This window comes from Pogonomyrmex barbatus, unplaced genomic scaffold (assembly GCF_055798465.1).
Source record: "Pogonomyrmex barbatus isolate J1 unplaced genomic scaffold, ASM5579846v1 scaffold1, whole genome shotgun sequence".
In the NCBI taxonomy this organism is placed as follows: domain Eukaryota; kingdom Metazoa; phylum Arthropoda; class Insecta; order Hymenoptera; family Formicidae; genus Pogonomyrmex; species Pogonomyrmex barbatus.
Window position 1 is genome coordinate 6,279,339 of NW_028297098.1, and position 19,441 is coordinate 6,298,779.

General features: G+C 36.2%; 1 protein-coding gene and 1 long non-coding RNA gene across 3 annotated transcripts in view; one reads left to right on the forward strand and one right to left on the reverse strand.

The window, feature by feature from the left end:
- LOC105432356 (uncharacterized) overlaps positions 1 to 19,441 on the reverse strand; it is a 161,667-nt gene that overhangs the window by 54,055 nt on the left and 88,171 nt on the right. The window lies entirely within an intron of this gene.
- LOC148937985 (uncharacterized) lies at positions 1,634 to 5,537 on the forward strand. The gene is made up of 2 exons (XR_016139902.1): positions 1,634 to 2,330; positions 2,418 to 5,537. It is a non-coding gene; the product is annotated as an uncharacterized LOC148937985 (long non-coding RNA).

The following is a 19,441-nucleotide window of genomic DNA, read 5'->3' on the forward strand; positions in this document are numbered from 1 at the left end:
GTGGCACGGGGTGCCGAATACCAATCAGTTATGTCAATTGGCCCCAACAAAGTAATGAATGGTAATTGCAAGCTGCACGTCCGTCTCTCTCCCTCTCTCCCGCTTTCTCCCCCTCTCCCTCTGTCGCTCCCTCTCCTCCCGTCCACACAGCATTCGCCCTTCGATCGTGTTCAAATACGCTCCCTTCAAACTGCCCACTACCGGCCGCGCTGCCCAACACTGGTACACGGCTCGCATCCGTCGCGAATGGATCTCTACGCCGGTCAGCATCGATTTTAAACCGATCTAATCGGATCTAATCGGATTTTCACGCGGGACACGGACAGGCGTCGGTAATCATCAACGGCGATTCACGCGAATCAACGTATCGGGGGGGGGGGGGGGGAGGGGGTCTCGTATGAACCCGCCGATAAAATTTGCGAGCGATTTACCAGTGAAACGGACAGACAAAAAGAAGATGTTTATTTCGAAAAAGACCCGGCATTTTGATCAAAAGAAAATCTAGTTGCTTTTAAAGAGACAAAAAACTATTCGTATTATATTTTTTTTTTACAGTGACAATATTTATACAAATTATCTATCACACATTAAACAATATTATCGCGAGATAAAAATTGATATTAAATATGAAATACTTTATCACATTCCGCGTATTTGAAGCCTCGCTCTGAGCGTAATTTTTAATGGGCTTTATCATTTAATTAATTTTATAAGCATGCACATAAAAATTTCATCCATCGTTTAAAGTGGTCGTAATGCGGTCGTTATCAACCTCAAATTTCTAACGGCTTCTCCGGGTCGCTTTAAAATTCACTTAGCAGGAGTGCCCCTTTTTTCGTTACGCCGGAAGATTTAAGGGAGCGGCATGCGCTTTGCACCCAATGACGGCGGCACGTTTTCCCGACGTGTGGCGAAAGAAAAACGAGAATAGTTGCCTGCCTATCTGTTATCTGGTAATTACGCGGCGTAATTACGAATCTCGCATGACCAGTCCCCTAGCCGACCGCTTCCGGGTTGGTTTCCAGGAGAAGTCGGAAAAATAGGATTCCGTCGGTGGTCATGTTTTGCATTTCCGCGCGTAATTACGCCTGATTGCCGTCGGCAAATTTTGCCCTTCCGCGGTTTTTTCGCGCGCAAAGAACATCCCGCCGCCGCGGTTCCTCGCCGTTTTCCTCAGCGAGGACAACGGACGAAGAAACGCCGAGCGTATAGCTCTGCCTTTCCGTATCTTTATTGCCGTTACTCAGCAGTATGGTAATACAAAAGGATCCCTTGGATTAAGCTTCGCGCTCGTTTCCATGCCATTCGTTAGCGTCTATCGTCTTTGAGAAGGTGCCGCGACGGAGTTCGCGAGTACGTTCGCAGTTTACAATGCGACGCGATAGGACGACGGTGCGCCTCCGTATCTCCTCTATTTCGACGATGAAACTTGTTATTAACTGTGTAGCGCAGTTATACACACGGAAGACACTCCGCGATGATCCACTCATCCGTGTTGGATGACAAATACTGTCGCTTAATAAAGGGGAACTATTGCAATTATAGATATGCAAATTTGCGCGTTCGTTCGGAAGGACAATTTTAATATAATCGCATTGTGTGAATTAGATAAACCGTGTAAGAAGACCGATCTGCTCTTTTTCTTTCTCTCCTTTCTTCCACGCGGGAGATATTTTATTTGAAGGCATAGCAGGTAGAAGGAATATCGATTAATGAAGTTTGAATAAACTTCTGCACACAAGTGTTAAAATGTAATACGCGTCTCCATCATCGTGCGTATATTTTTCGTATATTTTAGAGAAAATACTTTCAGGTTTGTTACGAAATTCACAGAGCCTACGATCGATGTTCTGGCACATTTCGTTTATCGATAAATTGAAATTACACCTAGCGGGATTGCGCGCGTTGGAATCCCTCCCGCAATAATACGCATATCGACACGTGTTTGTATTAATTTGCGATGATAATGAAACAATTGTTTATCGAAAGTTTCCTTCGTGCGATTCAACCGCTGTTTATGATTGGAATCGATTTATTTGTGCATTACCGAGAGTACATTCGTCATGTACAAACATCATGCGAACTCGTGATACCGAAACGGTGAGACACCGGTAAACATTGATCGACTCACGAAATTGAAATTCAACGGTATATCGTTGTTTATTGTGTTCCGACGCTTCCATAATCAATTGCAGAAGATTCTCACGTTACGGATTCGCGCATCCGACGCGCAGCTCCTTCCCCGTATTTTTCTTTGCCGGACATGATCGATTGCCGTGCTTGCCGTGGTGATAACAAACGAATATACTGTGATATCGCATGTTACACGTGTAAGTGTGTTACACAGTTACACAGTTACACAGTTACGTTACACGCAACATTTATACGTTATATCCACACGGTATTTCCACCTCCAGGTTCGACTAAATCTTTGAAGGAGCGACGACAATGCTGGTAAATGCAGCCCTTCGCACACAATGCCCAATGCAGTAACAAGGTTCGTGTAAAGTGCTCGCAAATCAGACTCGATAAAATGGTAATCGCACCTAAGGTAGAGAAGTTCGCTCGAAATGTCCGCAGGAGCGGAAGGGAAAAGAAAAAGCGACCCTAGGTCCTTACTCGCTGACAGTTCTTTCCGACGCGCCGCCAATCAGCGTCCTCGACGAAGTTTCTACTTTCAAAGTCTGCTATAAAATATGCGAAAGGGTTGATGGCATATTTCAAGACAGAGAGATATAATTCAGAGAGATTCATAAGATTTAAAAAAATTAAGAAGAAAGGAAATCAAGGAAATGCAGGATGACAGCAAATATTTTATGGTTCATGGTGTCGAAAAATTTGACTATAGCGAGAAACAACGTAACGAGAAGCTTGTTACCGATTGTAATACGCGATCGCTGATCGCAGCACGAGTTTCATGCCAGAGTGCTCGTGTAAAAATGCAAGACAGCCGAGTTCCGTGCGCTCACGTGAGTCCGAGAGAACGCCTTTATCCTCGCTGACCGTCGACGCGAAAGGGGTTGAATGAACTTCCAGAAAAGTTTTTTTCGGTGATTTATTCGCGTCGTACGGCAGGATTTACATCGGCCGTGTGTTCGTTTTTCTTTTGCGGCGAGCCCGCCGGGAAAGCCACTTTTGCTCCGGAAAACGGTGTACCGAGATAGAAATTCGGTTCCAATTCTATTCTAAGCCGGGCTGTACAACTAGTTCGCGTTGTAGCGCTCGCGAATGCACGGAAATACAGATCCAATTCACGCCTCAACAGCCCGCTATAGACACGTCCATTTTACGTGGCGCATGGAATAAAGGCGAATGACAGTGAGAAGCTTGCTCATTATCTATTAATGATGCGCTTGCAGTTGATAGGCTCGAAACGTTGCTTCGCAATCTCACTTCTATCCGTCTTCTTCATGAATAACATCGTATCCACGAATATGAAAACTAACACAGCGGCAGATAACCATTAATATCTGCATGTTTACTTTGCTGAAATTTTAACTAAACATCTCATTAAAAATACGTACATCGGTATGTTAACCACACTGTAATGAAAATGAGTGATCCTTCATTTTCGATGAAATGAAATTTTCTTTTTATCCGATTATGCTATTTCATAAATTTATTCATTGTAGCTCATCAGTACGGAGTGCACTTTTAATTTCTAGTTATCATATAATAATCGTCTCCACGTTGTACGTGACGGGAAGCGGGCGTGGTCATGACGGTTTCTGGATTATTAGGATAGTCCCTCCCATATTATAGTATTAGCGCAAATACAGATTCTCTCGTAACAACATCACTGTTTAATAAGCAACAAACACGTAACTCTCATTAATACAGTTAGTTTTTTAGCTATAAAATTTTTACATCGAGATTACGTCCGACATTACGCCGCGTATATCTACATTATATATTAATAAAATTAAAACACTCGCGTTTAGAGGCATTTATTTAATTATTTAAAAAAATGTTAAATGTTAGCTCATTAAAAATTAATTAAATAATATGGTAAATAACGGTCGAAGAAATCTACTTGTGTGAAAGCAGCGAGAGTAAATAAACGTTTTATCGAAAAAGGGAATCCAGTTTGGTTCATGGTGAATACCCCGTTACGTAAAACTCAACTTATCGTTATTATTTAGCTACAAACCTCGGATCAAACGTCAGTAGTCCCGTGGATTTCTCGTTACACGTTTGAAAACAAAGAGATCGTTAGGACATTTATACGGTACGTTGTATCGATAGTTCGAGCAAAAGCTTCTTAGTCCTTAGTACTGCAGTCAGTAAAGTGCGCCAATCGATGCGGTCGTACGTCACTGACATCTGTGCTCTACGACGACTGATGCAGCACAAGCTTTGTCTTGCCTTTCCGCGGATATTTCGAAGGATATTTCATCTCGAGCTTCATATATTCCAACGCGAAACTCAGATCAGTCGATTGACATTCAAATACCCTGCGGCAGAACGAGCTATCTGGATCTCAAAGAATTCTGACTTCGCTTTTCATACGCGGAATATTTGGTCAGCATATTTATATAATTTCATATAGTTGTTATTTACATACTAACGGATATCAAATGTGATCCCTTACATCCGGAACTCATTTTTTTTTCTTTTGATTCATACTCCTGTTTCGCTTTTTTAGAAAGTCTACAACATCGAGCGAGCTACAACATTTCACGATGCGTTATGTGTACATGTAAATATCGTTGTTATTAAAGATAAATAATTGTACTGACAAAACGCAAATCATGCGTAAATTTATACTCAGAATGCATTGGAGTACACGCTAAAGAAACGCTATTGCGGCATGTTGAAATAGTAATGCCAGCGAGAACTCCTATATGATTATAGCCGCCCTTGATAACCAATATCCGGCGAACGAACCTCTATTGCTAGGTACATACACGTGGGATGACAAATATGCTCTTACTACGCCTATGGCGCATATATTATTCATAACGCTATTATCATAACGCGATGTCGACTGGTTTACGAAGTAAAGATGCCACGGTCGATAGTTTGCTCCAGATGAGGATAACCGAGGGTCGTATCTCGCCATTAATGAGACACGAGGCGACATTTTTGCGTGCCAGGATTTTTTTTCTTCAAAATTATTATTCAAATCGTCAAATCGTTGTTTCACGTGATAGCCTCAGCCGTGTCTTTTTTATGCGACGCACGTCGGTGAATGGAGATAATAATTATCGGGGGTAATTTAACGGTACCCGCATGCAACACCCACACACGGATGCATACTCATATACGCATACATAAAGAGACATTAAAGAGACGCTCCGCGTTTGGGCAGCATGTCCGAATGATTTAGTGCGACGATAGCACGGATCTCGGACTTGCGTCGTATTTCATGAGCGGTGATGATGCAGTGGCATGGACGGACGCGACCACTTTTGCCGGATGGACCGGGAGGAAGTGTCCATCGGTGAAATGAGACTAATGTACTTGGAGCACGTGCGCCAACGATGACACATAGTTTATGCACTCTGTACATACAAGGCGACACATGATATCGCGGCGGCTACAGAAAAAAACTTGCTTGTCGCAAGTATATGTCGTAGACATCGATATCGACATCCTTTTGAAAAGCCGTACAAATTCGCAAATTACTCAAATTACGAACGATCCATTTATATCTACTTAACAGATATAATCCTTACTCGTTTTCTCTGTAATTTATATAGATGAAAAATAAATTTTTAAATATAACCACAAGTATTTTATACGAGTTTTTACTTTACTAACTTGTAAAAGATTGAAAGTGAATAAACTAAGTTCATAATTTGCAAGAGCTATTTTGAGTAAAAAAAAAAAAAAATATATATATATATATATATATATATATAAAGTAGAATTTAAAAATAATGAACCTTTTCATCCCGAGTTTTTTACATGTCGATATAGCAGCGCCCGTTATATTGTTGACCATCAAAATATTAAACACGTTAAACATGAAAATTTTAAAAGCTTTTTTGCCTTTTATGTGTTAAACATACGATAGAAAAGTAAATGAATTTTTATCTACAGGGAACGTTATAGATAACAAAATATGTAAATACTATATGCGATATTTTTTTTAAGATAAAAGAGATAGCTGCGTTTTTCCATTCCTGCAACTGCTCTAGGCATATATTAAGTTGTAAAATGACTATGATGAAACTATGACTATGACCAATAATATAACAAAAACACAAATTGCAGACTATCTCTGTACATATAGGATAGGTTACGTAGATTGTAAAACTGAAATTACTTTGAATGTTATCACATTGTACTATTTGATTGTTTTGTTCTGTTTCAAATTCAATTTCTGATATTATATTTAAACCTTATCACTTTATATAACAAAAGTCTATAAAAGTAAAATATATATTATTCTCTGTTTCTCTCTCTTTCTTTCTCTATAAAATTTAGTTTTCAAATAAAAGTTTTATTAAATATTGTAATAGTGTGTCACGCATTTTCAAGCGTAATTTATAATTAACATTATCTTTTCATCTAAATAAGTAATTATCCTGATTAATAAGAATGCTACTTATAAAAAAGAAAAAAAGAAAATACTTAAAAAAATAAATATAATTTTCACTTATAAAATATATTCATGATTTTCAGATTTCCAGTTTTCCTTTTGTCTTAGGACAAAATGAAACTATTTTCACTCGTTTAATAATTATAATATTTGTGAAAAAAGAATTTAATGAAATGATATTTGATAATTTAATTGTAATTGAAGAATTAATTTATTTTTTCCACATATCTTATCACTTTGTAATTGTATCTACACAAAATACGGATATCACTATAATTAAATTAATCTCAGTTGAGCTTTTTGTTTAAACAAATTGAGGTACATTTTATCGATCAAATTAATAATTGATAATAATTATTTACCCATATTGAAAATACCCATATAAAAAAAACTGAAATAATATTACCTTGACTTATAACATTAATTAATTGTTTGAGTATTTTGTAAATGATAAAATATCTCTCCGCTCGGTAAGTTTCAACTAATTTGAAAATCATGAAAATAAATCTGGAAGTAATAATGACTCTGCACGCTTTTAAATCTTAATGTGAAATCAATCCACGTTACTTTCGTGACTTTTTGAAACGGAGCTCGGACGACTTCGATTGGTAAGTGAGGGAGATTCATTGGGATAGATCTTAAGTTTATTACTTGCGACTTTTCGGGCAGTGAAAGTGGAGTGTGGTGGAGTTCCAAGCGTTCTCCAGGGGCTAGAAGAAAGACATTCCAAGATCGTTACCCGACATTTGGCCCCGATATTGAATGAGAGTTCTTCGGACTTGAGCTAAGAGAAGAAACTCGAGATTGAGTAGAAAAGAAATAGAATTCGCGATAGCGCGGTAGTATTTCGGTGCTTGCTTCGCTCCGTTCATTTTCCGACCGATTCATTTGGCAACAAGTAAATTGAAAGTTTCATTTAGCCGTATACGTGAGAGTTTCAATTCCGTGATAAAAATCGCAGTTATTATTTCTGCATCGTTCGCGTGCAAAATGACACGATGTAAAACATCAAATAATCCCAATTTGCATGTTTGCGACAGCAATATAGCATATATGATCATCAAAAAATTGAACGCTAGCTCGTCGCGCGTCAGCCCGTCCAATATCTTCTATTGTGCACCTCGTGCATGTACGCTCAATATTTTCAAATATCAATATCTTAATTAAAGATATCATATATTTTACTTTAACTGACAATTACGCTTAATGAAATATTTGTGCGGAACAAGGGACGCGTAATTCTACACTCGATTATTTATCGTTAAATCGTTATTACGTTGATCCTCGAAATTGAAGAGTGCTGTCATATCGCACGAACGAATATAGCTTCTATAACGATATTGCGTGTACGCACGTGCGTGTCCGAAATATTTATATATCATCTCTCTCTCTCTCTCTCTCTCTCTCTCTCTCTCTCTCTTTTTTTTTTTGTTCGTTTCGTCCAAATAACCGGTGTATCTATCCGGTTGTATCTGCGTATCTCGAATTTTTCGACAGATATATCGCGATTCCAGTACGATGCGACGTGCGAAAGCTGGTACGACGTGAATTCTAACACCAACGGGATACATATCCATAAGAGAGATACCGACTTTAGATATAACTACTTGCGCGAACCGGACGCCAGATAGGAAATTAGTTTGTTCTCGCTAATCGTGGCGTGTGGTTTACGTGTGTGTTGCAGGACTCTCTGCCCCTCGTAGGTTTTGCTATCTTGTGTGGTCTATCTACAATCTGGACAGTGACACATTGTTGCTACGTCGGATATTTCTGCAACAATGAAGATCTGTCACGATACGTGCTGTCATCCGTATGACGCGTGTGACGTGTCATGTGATTTTAGGCTTAAACGGCGTTGCGCGTATCATGCGCTATATATTAAATCTATAATTGCAAGGTGAAATCGCGTGTTAGAAACATGCTAATCTTGATAGCTTTGAAACCTGTTAGGATTCGAAACAAATAATAACTTGCAGAAATAATCTTTACGTTATTATACTTATTAATGGTAATATAATTGATGTCAGATGCAATTCTTATAAATTGTTGTAAAATGAAGAAATCAATCTTTCATCTTAATCTCTATGTCTTAATCTCTATGTAGTCTCTTAAACAGAAACAGTCATTTTGTTTTTGTTCGTATTATAAAGAATGCAATTTGTTTCTCAGTATTTCCTCGTCCATTAATGCCGTTTCGTTATTGGTCCTTTGTCAAAGTAGAAACGCTGAAGTATGCTCGAAAAAGAGTAACGGCAAAGTACCATGAAGAAGCGTTGCGCTAATTCTTTTTCACGAGATGAAGAAAGCGCAAATCGGTTTACCAGTGAGAGACATGATTCGTAAACATAGTATACAATCTCAGCTAAAGACATCTTAGCCGGAACACAATGGCGATAAAAGCCCGTTATTTTCTCCCTCGACTCTTAATTATCGCGCGATTTTCAGTATTTATAAAATTTTCAAAAGCATTCTCGAATCCGGTTTAGAGGCAACGTTTATCGCGGACGAATGAGAAATTACACGACGGAAAAGACGAAGCACGTAATAAGGAAAACAACACGGGGAGAGAATGAAAGTTCGCCGCAGTGAATTTCAATCTAATCGAGATTATGATTTGTTTTCCGGTCGACTGGCCCGCCCGTGCATTATCAAGGCGCTGGTTTGAAGAAGCGCTGGAACAGCAGCTGGAACAGATGATAACGCGTGTTGCGAACAAAGCAATGATTGGGAAAAGATTGCCGCGTATTTCCGAAGCAATTCTACCGTACATGCCCTTTTCCCTGGGGCAGCAACTTCCCAGATAAATCAAATATGTAGCGGAATGCGCGGAGGCAGAGGGAACGGATTCGAGGGTGGAGGAAACAGACTCGGTGTCGGGCGTTGGTGGGCAAAATCCCCTCGTCGAAGCTTCCGCGCCGCGCTGTCTGCACCTCGCAGCCTCGAACCTGGAAACGCGATAATGTCGCACGTAATTAATTCGCCGTTGCAGTTACATTCTCCTTCTCCTCCCCTCTGTTCCTTCCCCACCTCCCCCGTCATCATCCCCGCGACCGTCGCGCCGTAATCGCAGCGAGACACCCGACTTGCCCCGGAGATGTTGGCTGTTTGTAAATAATTCTAATCTAGATATTGCAGCGCCGAGCATGAAAATTGAGCCTCCCAATTCGCAGCGTATTAATCAGAATACGAGATAACGTCAACTAACCCAGTCGAGTCGCGCTCGCAATGTTGGAGTTGCAATCCGTTCGAATGTCAGTATGTATATGTGTATATACATATATGTTGAAATTATATGTCGACGTGTATGTTGCGTATGAGATATCGATAATTTTAGAACCAAATTATGAACCGTTGAAAATCAAACTTATATATGCGTGCATGCGTGCGTGTGTGTATGTGTATGTGTATATCTAAGGCCAAATTGCACGTGCAATCTGCCGGAAGTACGCAATTGAAACGGCACATTATCGTTATCAATTCGGATGTACTTGTTGATACGTTTAAGCTTTTTATTTCCCACAATTGATACATGTCATTTTAATTTTCAACGTGAAGCAGTGCGTAAATAAGACGCTATTTAAAATAATTTGCTATCTTGTGAACATACTCGTCTGTGTAATACATAAATTTTCTTGTGCAATACATAAATTTGCCTGCGTCATGTAAAAAATTATTAAAATTATCTTTTTAAAAAAGATAAAAAAATGTTTACATTGTAAAAAAAAGTTGTATAAAAAGATTTGATATCAAGCACTGGCGCCAATTTATTTTAGGCGTCAATAAATCTAATATAGCTATAATATTTCTAGTTATAGCATTTTGTATCATATAATTATTATTTTATACTATTTTGTCATGGATTTCGGTTTAAATTATAAAATGTATAAACTAATTTTAAGATCTCTGACAAATAATAAGTTGGTGCATCCGGGTTGCATTAAGATTATTTTGATACCAATTATTGCATAATGTGACAGACGTATACCAATATAGTTTACTAAAGCAAATAAAATATTGAATAAGTTTCCATGATTTATCTTTATATTTTGTAATTTTATAATTTATTACATTTCTTAAATGTATTATTTATTAAATTTATTTCTTTGCAAGTCAGATCCAAAATTTATCTCTACAAATTTTTGAAAATTGTAATATTTTAATTTTTTAAACATATTTATTTGTTATATTAATATAACAATAAATTATGTAGTATAAAATAGTAATTACATATGTGTCTGTATCTGTCTGAATATAATTCGAGCGTCAAATTCAGTAATTTTGTAATTTCAAAAAATTTAATAAATATAATTTTAATAACTGTTGCATTAAAATCATACATCGTACAACAGAAAATATATCAATATCACATATCAATAAATAAAATATAATAAATTATTTTAGAATTTGTATCAGTTACAAACAACTTACAGTTAACAACTTATGCTTTTATTGCAAAGTTTTTGTACTTTGAGAGATCTAAAATAGCATGATTTTAGTAAATAAAAAGAATATATGTATATTGCCATATTTTTTAAATTTAATTTACGTAATTTATTAATATCTAAAATAAAATTTATTCTTAATATATTCATACATTATGCTAATTTGATTTCTTTTAAAATATGAAAATTGCAAGTATATCGATAATTATCTATCAAAGGTGTTTAGTATAATTTAGTATAAAATAATTGAAACAATATAGAATAATAGTTTCACGATAATTACGAACGATAATTATATTCTTAATAATGGTTTAATTCAAATATCTCTAACATTACGCGCTTTGAAATTTTGACCGATTTAAATGTAATTTGCAGCGATAGCTAATAATCGTTCATTGTAACAATGTCAAGCTTATAATGATATAGATAAGATATATGTACATAAAATATATTTACTCATATATATCATACATATTTTAATACATAAATTACGATAATGAGACGATAAATCATGATAATGAGAGTATCAAATAAAGCTGTAAATATACGCCAATAGGCTATTCGGAAATTATTTAAAGTATAATAATTTAGTGTTTAGTTATCGTAAGATATCGATAGCACTCCTTATATAAATTAGATATTTGTAATATCGTGAATATTTCGTAGTAGCCAGATTGTTGGCTACTACGAAGTACAGCTATCTTGAGAAATGTTCACGCGCGGCGGATAGCGCGCTTTGTGTTTACACTTGGCGAATACCGCGTATTTACGCGGCCTTGACCCGTTATCATTCTCTCGCCGGCGTTCACAGGGATAGGTCGCAGTTTGTATCGCTCCGCATTTCTTCACATTCCTTTCGAATCGCGATCGCGAATGAATACTAGATGATACCGATATGTTACGATAATAATCAATGGCTGTCTTCAACGGAGAAAGCAACTTGATAAGCGCCTTGCGCCGATTGAATTATATTTTTAGATTCCAAGGAATAATCCTCGGCTTATTATTGTCTTAAGACTTGTCTCAGACTTAAAAGCATAATCTAATCAACGCACACTTAGCTATTTTTGTTGCTGAACGCAGTCGATGCTCATTAATCCGCGTGATTTAATGGTTCATAAGCGTATCGAAATTATAAATTTCGCGCGATTTATTTCTTTAATGCAAGAACGGAAATGATAAAGAGTTAATCAAGCAACAGCTAGTTATCATATATTAGTTTAAAGATCAATTTGTAATTTAAGGAACAGGAATATTCGAAATTCGTTTTGTATTGATTACTTCGCGATGATACAATGATTCGCATGTGACGATTAATTTTTTTTTTAGGGACACTGATAATTCAAGATTTTTTAAATTATCAACAGTATCCATTATAATGATAACTTTTATTAACACAGCATAGCCATGAGTCGCACAATGGCTCTTATGTGGTAAATGCGTTTCTCACATTATTATATTTTTAACCGACAAATTCGATTCTTACTGTCGCCGATTTAAATAAAAAAAAAAAAAAAACGGATCACAATCAATTCGTCGCGTCACAAATCGGGAGTGTCGTACGAGTGATCGGATCAAAAGACTTTTCCGTCGATGATCCGTTCGATAAATATCATAGTTTAGGTTCGATTAGTGATATGGAGAGTACAAGCAGAGTAGAGATTTTATTGAAGCGTAATTTGGGCAATGTTCTCGCACCACGTGTGTGCACTGATAATGCCGGTCGCGTATGTTCATCTATTTCATCTGTATTCATGTGATTGCATTGATTGCAATAAATGGCTAACTGAGAACACGCTTTATCTTTAAATGATTTCGGTCCCAATTAATCGACAAGATTTTAATCGGCTTGATTTCATTATTTCGCCTTAACACAATCGAGTGCTCCTTCGTCCGACGAAACTGAATGTTTTGATAGACAGCTAAACATAGAGTGTCATAAAATTTTGTGCGAAAGACTTTTACTTAATTAAATTAATCCGCGCAAGTTAATTATTCGCGAGTGTTTTTTATAAGTGTCTTGTGCTACAAGGAGGAAGATGACGATCTAATACCTTGAGAGAAGGAGAAAGCCTAGGAGAGGAATCGAGCATCGGCGGAGCAACCTTGCGGTAAATATAAATTTTTCATTAATTAAAGTTAATTGTTTTTTCTTACTTATTCGAATCTCCTTTATTTCAAGAATTTAAAATTAAAGTTTATACATTTTTTATAAGAATCTTATTTTGCAAATCAAATAATAATTATTCTAATAAATAATTAAAAAAATAAATAAATTCTATGAGCGTAAGAATTATTTTTTAAAATATTGACCATTTCAAACATTGCTTTAATTTGAATGTTTTTTTTCTATGTTACAGAATCGTAGCTGCAGATTAACGTTGCAGATTAACTCCGCCGTTGCGCATCGAATTGGTGAGTGATGAATTTTTTACATTGAAGTAACGAATCTATGAAACTTAGATTATTTTTATGTCATTATACCTGAATAACAGGATTGCAGTTGAAATTGTTTTCACAGATTTGTTGCCTTAAAATGGAGATTTAAATAGTTGGTAATATCTAATTCTTATTATCTAATTCTTTATATCTAATCCTGAAATTAGACCACTGATTAATTTATGATGTATCACGAGTATTAAAAGTAAAAGAATAAGAAAAAATAATAACTATAATTACATAACAAACGTGCCGATTGACCCTAATTATATATAACTTATGCATTTATTTTAATCGATAATTTCGCTTTACATAAACTAAAGCAAAACGACATGACATGAGATTCAATAAATGTTTTATCGCGGAACATAAATTGATAATTATTAATTCATTTTAATTGAAAATACATTTATTAAAATCTTAACAAATTTATTTTAAATTTGAAAAATCTGACTTAAAACAATATACAAATATTATTAACATATCAATTATTTTATTTATTATTTTTAAATTTATTATATATTTGACAAATTAGATCCATAAACAATATTAAATATTGGAGTTTATATCGATATTTTATAAAATATATATTATATAGCACAACATTGATAGGCAAATTACACGGAAAATTCATTATCCTATTTGGATCTCATGTCATTGAATTTATAATGAGTTTCAAATAATAATAATAGAAATATACAGCGTAATAATATGAGGTTTTTTCAATAAATATTATTCATTAAATAATTTACAATCATTTTTATTTCTATTCTTCCATTTTTATGTCTTATTTATGTATTATTTAATTTATCATTAAACTTTCTTCAATTTTATTCGTAATATAATAATCGAGTATTGTAATCAAGTTTTTTTAAATTAAATCGAAAAATCAGAATTGAAATATGAAACATTTGCCATACAAATTCAAGTTGGAGATTAATTATGTATATTGCGAATATATTCTTAAATTAATATTACAAGAAATGTTCTCATAAATTTTGTATTTTATTAATATTTGAATAGCGCACGCGATCAATACAATTTCGATGTATAATCGATGTATCATATGTAAAAATCGAACGTATCGTTTATCGAAACGTCAATTAGTCAATAATAGAAAGAGTATATCTCCTTTCTCTATTTATATATGGACAGAATTGATGTGGAGGCGACTGATCACCCTGTAAAGATAAATTTAATTTGGCTTAAAAAATTAATAGCAGCTACTAAAATATAGGTCAGTAATATTAGTTAAAATAAGCACGAAGTCATTGGTAATGACTATTTTCATAAAAAAAATATTAACATGTAATAACTTATGCAATTTTAAAATGCATTTAAATAATTATAAAAATCTCGCGCTTCAACACGTCCTTTCCTTTAAAAAAAATTGCAGATTTTATAAAATTCAACACACAAACGGTGGAGTATTAATCTTTTAATTATCTATCCATCGATAACTTTATACATGTACCACATACTTCTCTGTTATAACCGATGCAGACAGTTTTTCCTATGTGATTTGGTTTTGCAATGAAGTCGATAGTTTTAAACATTGTATAAAATTACCCATGCAATTTGACGAAAGATAGATCCAGAAAAACGAAAATATAAAAATGTAACAATATTCGTAATACTCGACTGAAGAATACATTAATTTTTGCACTACATTTTGATATCGCTTTCCATTATTTCTGTAATACTTTACTATGATACAGTAGTAATGATAGTGGTATGATAGTAGTAATGATAGTAGTAATGATAGTAGTATGATAGCGTTGTTCTATTTCGATTTTTATAACATCTCATTTACCGTTTCCCTCATTATCGTCGCTCCGACAAAATATTCCTATCTTCCTTCAGATGCTAGAATCGCCACGAAATAACCTGTAGTAGACCCCCGGTATCGCGATGCACACGCATTCATTAAACGCGCGCGTGACGTTGCGTTATTTTTACACCTCCCGACTTAGCACGTACCGCAGATATATTGCAGGAAGTTCACCGAATGCTACTCGCGCGCAAGACCGCAGTCGCTTTTTGTTTGCTGCAACGAGCGCGCGTGATATGTCCATTGTTTCTCTGTGTCGGCCGGCGCGAATCGGCCCCGTCTGGTCAAACGGTTTGACAAAATCGGAAACTAATTTTACGGGTCGTCAGGCTGATTATCGTCGACGTGATGCGGCGTGAGACTTAAGCGACGTCGACGCTCATTACACAGATGCGAACGTGCGGACGGACGTGCATAAGCCCGACATATGGGACGGGAGGGAGGGGAGGGGCTTCACGCGAACGAGATTTGACGGATGTCCTCCCCACGGTCGGAAATATTCCCTCGCACATCCCTCCGCGTTCCATCCTCGCGGCCCATCTCGTGGCAGCGCCTGCGAGGGGAGAGGCTTGCTTGTCGCAATTAGTATATGCGGAACTTTGACGTCTCAAGATGAATCGCGTCGTTCCTCGAAATGTCTGCCGCGTAAATCATTACTCGCCGAAATTTTCTTGGAGTCTCAGCATTTTGCGGAGCGAACGAGCGAAAGATTCGTATATAAGTCACGTTTGAGAGTTTCTCTCTTTCCCTATCCCCCCCCCCCCCCGAAGAAGTATCGCGCGCCTTTGAGCGGTCAAAGGGGTTGCGAAACAAACTAATTAATGCGCCGCGTTTCTCGCGCGGTTGCTAGCTCTTCTGTTTTCCGAGGAGTTTTACGCCGGGTGATACAAATTACTGTTGACGTATCCGACGGAAGAGTTTTATTGGAAATTATAAGCGGAAAAGAGAGAGAGAGAGAGATAGTCGAGGTGGAGAAGGAGGAGGAAGGGAGACGAAATTATCCATTATGCATTTCCGGCCTATAAAATTAGGCGCTTTATTTCATTAGCTACATCCACTATGCTCATGTTTCACATTTCCGAATTATCGATTTTTGAAATTTAAAATTTGGTATCACAAGTATTCCAAGAGAAATCATAATTTCTTAAAGTCATTTCCTCTTATCTGCAATTATTGCTAAAAAATAAATTGGAATCTATTTTCTTCGAGTATAAAAATATAAAAATATAATAATATGGCTGTGTAAGTTCTTTGACATAATGTTTCCGCTTACAAATTCAATCATCGTTTAAAAGGAAAATTTAATATCGGCTTTAATTAATTTTAAAAAGGTTATAAGCGAAAATAATATACTATGGTTCCTTTGTTCGCGCATGTTTGCAACAGTTGCAAGGAATGAAATTCGTATTGGCGGAATTGGCGATGGGAACGGGGAAACGTTTCGTACTAATAAATGATCGCGGTTAATTACGAAGTTAATTGTAAGATAAGCGTACAAACTGCGCGACGAATTTGTTAGGACGCTTACGTACCTCTCTAATTGATTTTAACAGCGCGAATGCGAATGCATTGTTTCACTCGGTGATTTAGCGAGTACGCGGTTGCGCGAATGCGATACCATCGATAACATGGCATATCAATATTACGCGGCTACGTATCGTAATCTGCGCGTGTAGCGAAAAGCTCTCCTATAATCCGATCAGCGGTAACAACCGCTCGTGGAAATATATATTTTCGGGTTTTCAGCTTTTTTTTTCCCTCCTCTCGCGGCAGAAATTTCGGCGCGGCGAGGACGATGCGTTTAACAATGCGGTTACGAGACCCTGTCTGAGAGACGTAGTATGATTTTCTATGTACTTAATTAACGAGCCGGTGTATCATTACTGTCGCGTGGTACGTGAAATTTACACATGTCTAAACGTTGACTAAAATTGAATAGCCTTTTTAATGAGTCCGCTCGTTGAAAATTACGAAAATTTAATAAATGAGTAAAATAACGAGCCTGCGTAACGAAAAAAAGGTATTAACATTAGCGAATTAACATATTCGCTGCTCGACGTGCAATTGGACACGTCAACCCGCGGTTGAATGGCAACGCGAGCGTGTTACACGTTGAAATAAAAATATGTTAATATGCACGTCGTTCATTTGCATTACTAATCTTGTGACGTGATTATCATACATTTCGCCCTTAATTTTCTAGTTCACCAGTCGATAGCATTCGAAACGATTGGCACATAAAATGCATACCAACAAAATTTTCGTTCGCTTAATCAGCGGGCTGATGTATCATTTTCAGTTTATGTATAAACAAGGTGTCTGAAATTTACTCACGTTCACGCGAGAATTTACGATTAAATATATTAATCTAAATTTGCCCCGCCCCGTTGTAAACGATCAACGATATAAAAGCGTTACGTATCTGCGCAGGTACAAGGCTAAACTTAATATACTTAGTAAACGCGTTAACATTAAGCAAAGTAGCTTAGTCCTTAACGACTGAAACGCGGATTCACTCTGAAATCTCATTTATGAGAGTGCATATCTCCAACTCCGTCGGGATCCGCAATTTACGTCTTTGTTTACCGTCTTGTCCGACAGTGCTCTTTGCGCTCCGAGCGTCAGCGGCAGTCTAGTCCTGTTTCCATTACATCCTGACGGTATTTATGCGCCAGAATCGCGTCTCGGTCGAGAGTGAGCACAAAAGTGTGTTGCATTAACATACGGTTCATTATATGTAATCCTCGCGGTCTCTCATTTTCGTACTATTCGCGCTTAAATCTAGAGTGCTCGCCGGTATACTCGTTATCTTCACCTAGAAAATCATGAGAAATATTATCTTATAAGTGCTATATCGTCCTTTATAATTTCCCAGAACAACGATGTTTAATTACGCGACAAATAGAATTTCTCTCGGATTTTTAAAAATATGATATAAAATCTCTTTATAAAAATTTTTAATTCGCTACGGCAAAGCATCCACAAAATTGAGCTCGCGACGGTCCATTGATGGCACTTGGATTAATTATGCGCTCTCAACAAGAGCCGCGTGCTAAATTCATAATCGATATGTTTATGAAATATTCCATGTTTTGTGTTCTTTTTTCACTTGCAAATTCTTCAAGCAGTTCTAATTTTTCCATGGTAGAAATTTAATTGGTCATAGATTTCAGCTTTCCAACATTCAATTTTAAATATCTTTTCTTTCGAACTTTGGAATTAAAATTTAAAGAAACTTTGATTCCATATTATAAGAAAAATAACGTTCTTCTATATTATCGGAAGAATAGCGTTGTTTTTTTTCACTTTTAAAATTTAAATTATAAGATTCTTTGGATCTTTAATATTCCATAATGCAAAAATTATATTTATGGCTCTTTATCTCATAAAAGAAAATTCAAGATGCATATACAATGCGAAACTACGTTATCAATTTACGGATCTTAAGAATGTTATTAAAGATGATGTGATATGACATTAGCGCACTTGCATTTGATAGCGTCTCGGGAAGGATATAAAACAAAATTATCATGTTACGTGAAGCACTTGGTTTAGATTTTTTTGCGGATATCAATGCGATGTGGATATGAAAGTGATGGAAAATCGAGACCCTCCGGTTATGATAAAACTTTCCTCATCATCGATATATAATCGATCAATAGCGATATACGAGCGGTAAGCAAATAGTATTCTCACATAGACAAGGCAGCAATATATATATATATATATATATATATATGTGTGTGTGTATGCCATTAAAAAATTGCAAAATCATTATCAGCTGCGCCAGACAACACATGGTTCAGAAATATTTAGGTTCGCTTATATAATTAGCGAGTTAACTAATCATAGAAAAACGTTGTTTTCTTCTGAATTTTAAAGTCCACACTTTTCGAGACTTTTTTTATAATTATATATAAGAGTCTGAAGTAGAAATGTGTTGTATTTTCTTGCAAGTGAAAAATAAAAATAGAGATAAAATTGAAGAGCGAAACAAACAACAAGGAGAGATGTATTATATAAGAGAAAGCATGGCGATACGCGAATTTGTGATAGTCAGCAACGAACTTGTGCCACACACGAACGAATCAACGAGAGGAACATTATAATGAAATCGGTTTTCGCTTAGCGCGCTCTCAAGCGGCCTTTATTAAATCTGCGATTTGGCACCTCCTCTCTCTA